Source organism: Dioscorea cayenensis, unplaced genomic scaffold, assembly GCF_009730915.1.
Source record: "Dioscorea cayenensis subsp. rotundata cultivar TDr96_F1 unplaced genomic scaffold, TDr96_F1_v2_PseudoChromosome.rev07_lg8_w22 25.fasta BLBR01001010.1, whole genome shotgun sequence".
In the NCBI taxonomy this organism is placed as follows: Eukaryota; Viridiplantae; Streptophyta; class Magnoliopsida; order Dioscoreales; family Dioscoreaceae; genus Dioscorea; species Dioscorea cayenensis.
Genome location: NW_024087401.1, coordinates 3,684 through 13,325, shown reverse-complemented (window position 1 = coordinate 13,325; position 9,642 = coordinate 3,684). Strand labels below are relative to the sequence as shown.

At 28.5% G+C, this 9,642-nt stretch overlaps 1 pseudogene; it reads right to left on the bottom strand.

Moving 5' to 3' along the window:
• Positions 1-370: 370 nt before the first annotated feature.
• LOC120255455 lies at positions 371-9,190 on the bottom strand (annotated as a pseudogene).
• Between the last annotated feature and the right edge of the window lie 452 nt (positions 9,191-9,642).

Genomic DNA, 9,642 nt, shown 5'->3' with positions numbered 1-9,642 from the left:
TTTTTATGTTATTTTAATTATTCATAATTTTTGTATTTTTAGTAGATTAACTATTTAAAAGAAGAATTTTGAAAAACATAGTAAATATTCTATTTGTTGATAATTTATATTGTTTAAAACAGTAAATTTGAAAAATAAATCCATATATCTAGTAAGGATTTATTCATACATGAATAAATTACAACATAATTTATTTTTTTAGTAAGGACTGGTGTAAAGGGAGCAATCCGGAGAATTGGACCTTGCCACCGACTGGATAGATTCCACCCAGTGTCCTCCACACCGTAAGCCCTCCCACCATCAGGTTCACGCCAAAGACGCCTTTGCATCTCAGTCCTCCACAATTTGGCTCTCATCGTTTTCTTTTTTCTTAACCTGTCTTCAGATCTTTGCGCCTCCAACGCCCCTGACGATAGTGATGATCATGAGTCCACCCCTCATGGACGATGTCGGGATTGCCACCACGATTGGTACAAGCTTTGCATTTCTCCCCATCCAGAAATGCATCAATCAAGAACTCCAATCGCCCAATAACACCTTTAAGCTGTTCCAATCTTTCGTCAAGCCTTCTAGCCGATCCTTCGTTGCTCCTGCCATCAAGAGGGTTCTTTCCGGTCTTAAGGTTGCTTGCCCAATGGCCGTATAAGAGATAATTTTGATATATAGGCAGAGGAAAGCATGCATTTGTATGGTTTTTTAATATTAATTGGTAATGAATAGGATATCAGAAATAGAGTTAGGTTTACATCACTTTATCCCTTTCATCTTTAGGGGCTGTTTGGTTACCCGTAAGTGGGTGTGATGTAATTTGATTTACAGGTAAAATCCCAACTTTGGTTGTTTGGTTTACAGTGAAAGCATTTTTACTGTGAATCAACTTACATTTTTTGGGTGTTTTGCTGCATTTGGACTTACGGCCAAATTGGCCGTAAGTTCAAATGTTGCATTTCTTTTTCATAAAATTACCCCTTCATTCATAGGTTTTGTATCTTCTTCATTCTCAAGACTGTGCTCACAGGACACCCTCTCCTCCTTTCCCTTGCCTGCTCAGCCTCCAAGGGCTTCATCATCGAGTCCCAAGGCTTCGTCACCGCCTCCCAAGGCTTCGTCACCGACTCCTAGGCTTCGTCGCTGTTGTTGTTGGCGATGTTGGCGATGGGAAGGTAGCGGTCTTGTTCACGAACACCAAAACGCGGACTACCCTCCCTGCCACTGTCGCCAGGGCTACCAGGAGCCTCCTCCATCGACGCCGAGACGTAGATTGAAATGAAACCCTAGATCGAAGATGAAGGACGGAGATGTGTATAGATAGATATGAGAGAGTTTTCGTATTTGGCGCGGGAGAAGAGAAGGAGAAGGGAGGGAGGGAGGGAGGGGTGTGTGTTTTTTTTCTTGGTTAAAAAAGGGATGGATGAGCGAGAGGGGGAGAGAGAAGGGAAATCTGACGCTGGAGAAGAGAGGAGGGAGGAGACGACTGCGATGGCAACGCTGATCTATCTTCACCATTCGTTTCCTTTTAAATAAATAAAATTTAAATAAATACAATTCATTAACTTAAATCCATTTTAGATAAATAAATTCCATTAAGTTAAATAAATAAAACAGATTTTAAATGAAATATTAAAGAAAATTATAAATTATAAAATTTTGAAAATAGGGGTAATCTCACCACTTACTTTACATGGTGATTTTAACCCACAACTTACATCAAACCAAACACTTGAAAAGAAAATGCAACATTTCCATTTACAGGCAACCAAACAACCATGATGCAAGTGAAAATACAGTAATTTCAATTACATGTAATTTGGCTTACACTGTAATTTGAAATACTGGTAACCAAACAGCCCCTTAATGTTTTTCTTTGTGAGCTGGCGACAAATTAAGTTTTTTCCCTGCCACAAACAACAAAATATTACCCAGCAAACTTGCTAAAAAAATAAAAAAATAATAATCTATGTCACACATGTTCCCATAAAATAGTATACGTTAATTACATATATAGATTAATTTACTATTAAATTTAATCAAAGCCATCTTAGAGATAAGTTTAGTTTATTTTAAAGCATAAATATCAAAATGTTCCAAAAACAACTTGCTAAATAACAAAAACCTATCTAGTATAAAAAAAATTAAAAAAGAAAAAAAATAAAGAAGATAAATATAAATACAAAACACTGACACTGCTTTCACAACATTAGAAGTCTTCAGTTCACGCGCATGACCAAACTGTTGCAACGTGATTTATGCAAACCATAAATTTATTATATATATATATATATATATATATAAATATTTTCCAAAACCCGGGCAAAGGCGATTAAGATGTGCCTCTGGATCATGAAAAGCTAAACCAACTCTTCCATGGAGATTCCAAAGTAGAAAGAAATGCTAATGGTGTTCATATTTGGAGTTTGAGTTCACATTCAAACAGTCATTACACATATTAATCAAGATTAATATTATGTATGTATAAATATATATTATACAAAAAAAACACCCCAACATATATATATATATATATATATATATTCTTAAAACTCAAACAATCTTAGAAATAAAAAAAAAACATCTACTTGTATGTATAAAGAAGAAGAATCCGAATTATGAAAGTAACAGATAAAATACAAAATCAATTAATAATATATAAAACAAATTAAATGAAAGTACCAATAATTGAAATAATATAACTAATAAAATAAAAAAACATATAAATACTATATGTAGTAAAAAAAATATAATATGTAGAGGCAGACCAAATAACACAATTATATATGTAATATTAATGTTTTTTTATTAATATTACGATTTATACATATTAGTATAAATGTTACATCACCTATCATTATTATAATAGGCATTCTCCCCGGCTTGGCATCGGAGTTTTGTACAAATAAATAAGCGCAATTAATTTTTTTTCAATTATTAATATCATAAGTAATATAAATAAAAACTTAAATATAATAAAAAAATTAAAATTTGTGTTTTGAAACACTCTCGAAGCAAATTATAAAAATAATATAATTAAACAACTCAATGGAAACTGTTGAGTACTTTGGATTTCAAAGGTTTTATGCACATTTATTGTATAAATAAGTGCAATTTAAAATTTTTCTATTATTAATATCATAAATAATATAAAATAAAAACTTAAATATAATAAAAAAATTTAAATTTGTGTTTTGAAACACTCTCGAAGCAAATTATAAAAATAATATAATTAAACAACTTAATGGAAACTGTTGAGTACTTTGGATTTCAAAGGTCTTAAGCACATTTATTATATAAATAAATAAGTGCAATTAAAAATTTTCTATTATTAGTATCATAAATAATATAAAATAAAAACTTAAATATAATAAAAAATTTAAATTTATTCATCTTCTTCTACCATTGTGTATTCATCTTCTCATAAACCCAATCTTTATCATTTAATAAATATGAAACTATTGATAATTTTAAAAAAAAATAAAGCTTATGTTGTTATTTAATGTAATACCTAATAAATGTCGTTAATTTTTATTCATTTAATTATATTTTTTTATTAATAATACAATATTTTTTTATTTTTCATATTTTATGTTATACCAAATAAATGTTGTTTATTCTTTTCTAAACCAATAATTCCAAATAAACTTAGCAAAGATTTTCAATTTCCAAAGGCCATATATTTCCATGAGTACATCTATTGAATGTTTAATATAAAATTGACTTAATGTCCATGATAAATCAATTCCATTAAATCTTATATGCTCATAATGCAATGGGGGAAATTTTTTAACAAAAAGTTTAAAAATCTTCTTTGAAACCTTCTCTGATCAGATTACCATCTGTTTCATTAAGAGATCTTATTTAATATAATAATATTATCTATTAGTCTTCTATATTTTTTTTCATTTTTAAAAATTAATATAATACCAAATAAATATTTTTAAATATTTTTTAAACCAAAAACTTTAAAAAAATATGAAGGATTTAATATAAAACTGATTTAATGGCCATGATGAAATTCACGCCACTTTATATATATGCAAAAAAAAATGTAAAAATCTTTTTTAAAACCCTCTCCATTATATTAAAACATCCTATTAAATATCTAATATAAAACCAATTTAATGCCATGATGAAATCAATGCCTATTATGCAATTAAAATTTTAATTACTAATACCATATTTAATATAATAAAAATATTAAAATTATTCTTTGAATCACTCTTAGAGCACTTTATACATCTACTTTAATAGTATGTATAGATATTATGATATATTATTTGGTTTCATATCGTAATATTAAGATTAAATAAATTTCTAGCTATTTGTAAATTATTATAATTGCTATAAGTAATAATAATAATAATAATAATAATAATAATAATAATAATAATAATAAAACATTAATAAGAAACAAAATATTAGTTGGACATTCTTCAAAAATTAGAAAAAAAAATTATATATATATATATATATATATATATATATATATATATATATATATATATATATATATATATATATATATATGTATTCAATCCCAACTCTAATTATATTTTGTGAAGAACACTTTTTCAAGTCTAGACATAATGTTCAAGATTCTCATCCAGCTAACTATCAAATATGGGGAAAAATCAGGCCCTAATCAGGTCAAACCAATTAAATGGCAAATAAATAAATAAAATAAAATAAAATAAAATAACAAAGTCCAAACTTGCTTGCCTTTTGTGATACTCTCTTGGTGAATGCAAACCTGAGGAAAAAAAACATATAAAAACTATCATATAACCTATATGCAAACATAATAATAATAATAATAATAATAATAATACCTTCTTATTCAGGTCAAACATCAAGTTAAGGGTGTTTTCTCGGTATAGAGTTATGTTGTCCCATATTGAAAACACACATGCAATTTAATGGCTTCTAATATGGTAATATCTTATATGTTATATATGACTGGTAAGGTTCATATTAAGATTAAAAAAAATTAATTGACCAAGCATTTAAAGATGGTGTCAGTGACTCACGTTAACTTCAATGGTGTGAAATCTCCATCTGATATGCCTGTGATAGTCAATAAAACTCTATTTGTCAAAAAAATCTACACCAAGTTTAGTCTTTTGTGGGACAAACTTCTTCAAAAGTTTTTTTTTTTTCTTAGACGAGTAATAACTTCATCTTCATAGATTTTAGAGTGAAATAAGCATTATGTCAATGATGAGTATTTTGAAAATATTTTTATAAACTTACTACAAAGAAAAATAAAGGAAACATTAGATCAATATTCAGTATTTACTTGAGCTGAGTCGATCTTCACTTTGGTCGTCGCCATGCAAGACGTCTGTCAGATTATATAAATCTCGTAACTTCCTTTTCCTCACATGAGTTCTATAAATGTTACTTTTTATGGCTTTTGACTATGAATTAATGCAATAAACTACAGACGGAATATCAATGAAAGGAAGAATATCAAATGATGCAAAGAACAATCTAAAATAAGAACAGAAACCTTGAATGTTGAATTTGCTCATCAAAGCATAATAAAGTAAGCTTAATATAAACCCATGAAAAGCAATCATTTGTATATTTTTTCTTAACATTAACTATTGATGAATAGGATAAGGACACAAATTTAGGTTTTTTTCTGCACAAATAACCAAATATTTAGCAATCATCTTGCAAAAAAAAAAAATCTAATCTAGGGTCACACATGTCTCCCAGACATTCCAACTTTCTTTCTTTTACTATTACTCTTTTATTATATATAAATTATTATATCTGCACTCAAGCCCAAGTTCTTATCCAATTGGACTATTTAATGATATGTCATCATTAACAAATAATACTACATCAACAAAAATTGAATTGACAGATGGAGGTTGGTTTCAGAAACAGTACCAATAAAAAAACACAAAAACAAATCTCATGAGAATGAAATCAATATTGAAGAACATGAAGATCTACGTACAACACTCAATTAGTACACAATGATACAAATAACGAAATACACCATCACGTTAATCATTAAACCAAATCTTTCATTAGTTCCACACTTTATATATATATATATATCAATCTCACATTGATTGCATGTATGTATGATTTCATTTATTATATATAAATGATATATGCACTTAACAGTAATAAAAAATAATGAAGATGATGATCAAATAAACAGTATAGTAATTAGATGGACAATAAGTCTTAATAAATAACACTTCATTCTTTTCTTAAATACTTCTTAAATAATGAAGTCGATTGCTAAAAAATCTAATGTAGTTTCTATCGTCATAGATATCTAATAACGACTTTTAGAAATACAAAAACTTACTAATTGTTTCTGATCTATCCGCCATTTGCCATTACACATCATAAACCTCTATCAAATCCTTCGCATAAATAACAAAAATATTCTCGTGAATGAACTTACATAAACAATAAAAAGTATATCTAATTTATGGCCCAACATGTCCCGACCATTCTCCTATCTCCCTTTTGCCGAAACTCGAGTTTTGAGGCTCATCTTATCGACTCGATCTGAAGGGAGGATCATGGATGAGGACTTGTCAAAGGTGATCAAGGAGGGGTTGGGAGCTCTCAAGGTGGATTTATATGTAGGCCTCACTCGCTGCCTCGCTAGTAGCTAAAGGAAATCAACCTGAAGATTGGTTGCCTCTTGGTGAGGATCTGAAGAAAAGACCAAATGCCAATGCTTAGTAAGATGGCTAAGAAAATTAAAATAAACTAAATATGTAAATAATAAGTAAATCATGTGTGTGAATAAAAAAATAGATAAAATAAAAAAAATACAATTAGTTGGGGAAATCATATTATGATTCATGTAGATATATGAGGCCAATTAAATGAGTACAAAATGGGGCCTTATGGAAAGGTGTGAATGAATGTCAATTGGAGGGCTTGTAGCTATTAATTACTCACACTAATGGGATATAAAGGAAAAGGCACAAACCAATCAGGATGGTCCAAATGGCATTTGGTAAGGGCTTGAGGGACTATTAGGTAAGATTAATATTATACTAGATTTATGTACCCGCTAACTGCTTGGGTTAATCTATATCTAAAAAGGAAGATTACAAAGATAGTATGAATTTTTGATTTTGTTCATGTCATGTAAATCGTTTTTCAATATGAGAAGTATATTCAGCAAGATGTAAAAAGGGTTGAGAAATATATTTCTGGAATATATTATATTATTTATTGAAAAATTAAAATGATTTCATTTCAATGTTTTGAAAGGAAAAATAATTTTAAGTATTAAGGCTTTTATTTAGTTTTTTTTCTTCTTTGTTGTAAAAATTGAAATAAGATACCTATCTAATATATATATATATATATATATATATATATAGACACTTCATCATTTAAGAGAATTTGTTACAACTCATCATTACATAAATATTAATTTAAGAGCAAATGTTGTTGTTCAAGCTCTCATCTTCCAACTTATGAAATGTAGAAAGGGGAGTGAAATAACTTCATCCCATACATGGTTGTGATTATGGATGTGTATCGAGCGATGTGGAGTGTTCAACGTTGTCATCCATGGCGAGCAGAAGGTTGAGGTCAATCGAGTGCCTAAAGATGGGATTTTGGGAGATGAATGAGGGGAATATTCCTCAGAATCATAATTTAAAAATAATCAATAATAATGATTGAAAAAGGAACATATTATAAATAGTAGTCAAAATTTTTATAGTATTACTTGAAGTTTTTAATTAATTCTTTGCATTTGAAGAAGAAATGATGATCCGCATTGCGATCTAGGGTTGATGAACCCTTCTTCTAGAATTTTGTCGATGAATGAAAGTAGAGAGTTATAATATCCATCAACATTTAACAAACCAACTCGGAAGAAAAATATAAGTAGTTATGTATCATCTTTTTATAATTTCATGTGTGTATATAGAGAATTGAGAGATCAAATTACCGGTTTGTTATGTATGCCTAATTATGCCCAGTTAATTACTTCAAAAAGCTCTTCAAGAGTTCCATAACCTCCTGAATATTAAAAACAATATACTGAAATGAGTAATTTTTTTTTTCATTTATAGTTATCTATGGAAGAAAGTAGATATAATAATCAATTAGAGAATATGTGAATTTTAAGTATAATGAGTGATAAAAGAGTGGTAACAAAATTAAAGTATTTTGAAAAGGTTATTTTTTTTCAATGGTAGATCAGTGTTCTATGTTAACTATTAGTAAGCTTTGCAAATGGATATATAATACAAATTTCATAGTAGTTAATTTATGCGTATTTTTAGTGATCCACATGAGGAAAGTGTATTTTTTCATTATATTTTTCATTGAAAGTTTGAACTGCAAGCATTAATATATATTCGATATACAAAACTAAAAGAAAATGAGTTTTCATTATATGTGATATTAAGTGATAATAAATGCAATTTATATACTAACCTGGCAAAGCAATAAAGGCATCAGCATAGTTGCCCATCTCTGCTTTCCTATGGTGCATGTCTATAACTGTTTTTACTTCTCCGACAGTGACACCAGTGATCTGAAACTCAAATGGGAAAATGGAAAATTACATACAAATATAGTATTGTAGAATATGTTTTCATATGTATGGACAATTGCAGGGATATGTTTTTTTATTAAAGGGCAGGAAAAAAATATACACATCAAAAATAATGGAAGAAAAATGAAACAATTTATTGTCATACCTCTCTACCCATTAGAGCTTTTGGAATGACACTAAATACACAGACAAAAGATTTCGTTAATAACTTTAGCAAATTTTCAAAATAAATGAAGGTATTTTTTTTGGAAAATGTTTGGGGAAAAGAGATCCATACCCTATAACATTTCTACCACCATCAAATACAGTTTGGGAAATCAAACCCATTAATCCAATACTTCCTCCTCCATATACCAAATCAATGTTCTTCAACACCTGACAATGGTAACATTTGGTAAAATATTTCATCGGTGTTTAAGAATTTACTCATATTTTAAGAAGAAAAATTGAGAAGAGGAAAAGGAAGGAGGAGAATTGTAAGATAAATAACAATAACTATGTAGATAGAAACCAAACCAGTTCTTTGCCAAGATTTATAGCAGCATCTTGGTAACTTTTTTTCTTTCCTGTACTACTACCGCAAAAAACACAGATCGATTTGAACTTGGATGCAGTGTTTTTCTTTTCTTCCTCCATTTTTCTTTTCAGTTTTTCTTTGGTTGGGTTGAAACATTGACAATTTGAATGGATATCATCCATTATATGTGGAGAAGACGGTTTAGCTTTATCGAGAATAAATTAATACATATACATTATTAAAGGTCTTATCTTGTTGTGTCATGTCAATTATTGACATAATTGAAACAACATAAAGTTAAAGGAATGTCAAACTTTGTGAAATGTTTAGAAGATAAAAACAAATGATTAATAGCTGGAGATTGACAAACATTGTAGTAGTTAATTAAAAAATGCTAAGCTTGATAAAAATGACTATGTATTTTTTATGCTTTAGTGTTTTTTTATACTTAAGGCATATACTATGTTTAAGGTGATATAATGATTTAAATTAAGCAAAGATAGATTATTATTATATTTTTCTATTCTTCAAGTTTTACTTTGATGGATATTTGTTCTGCTATGGATGTAAG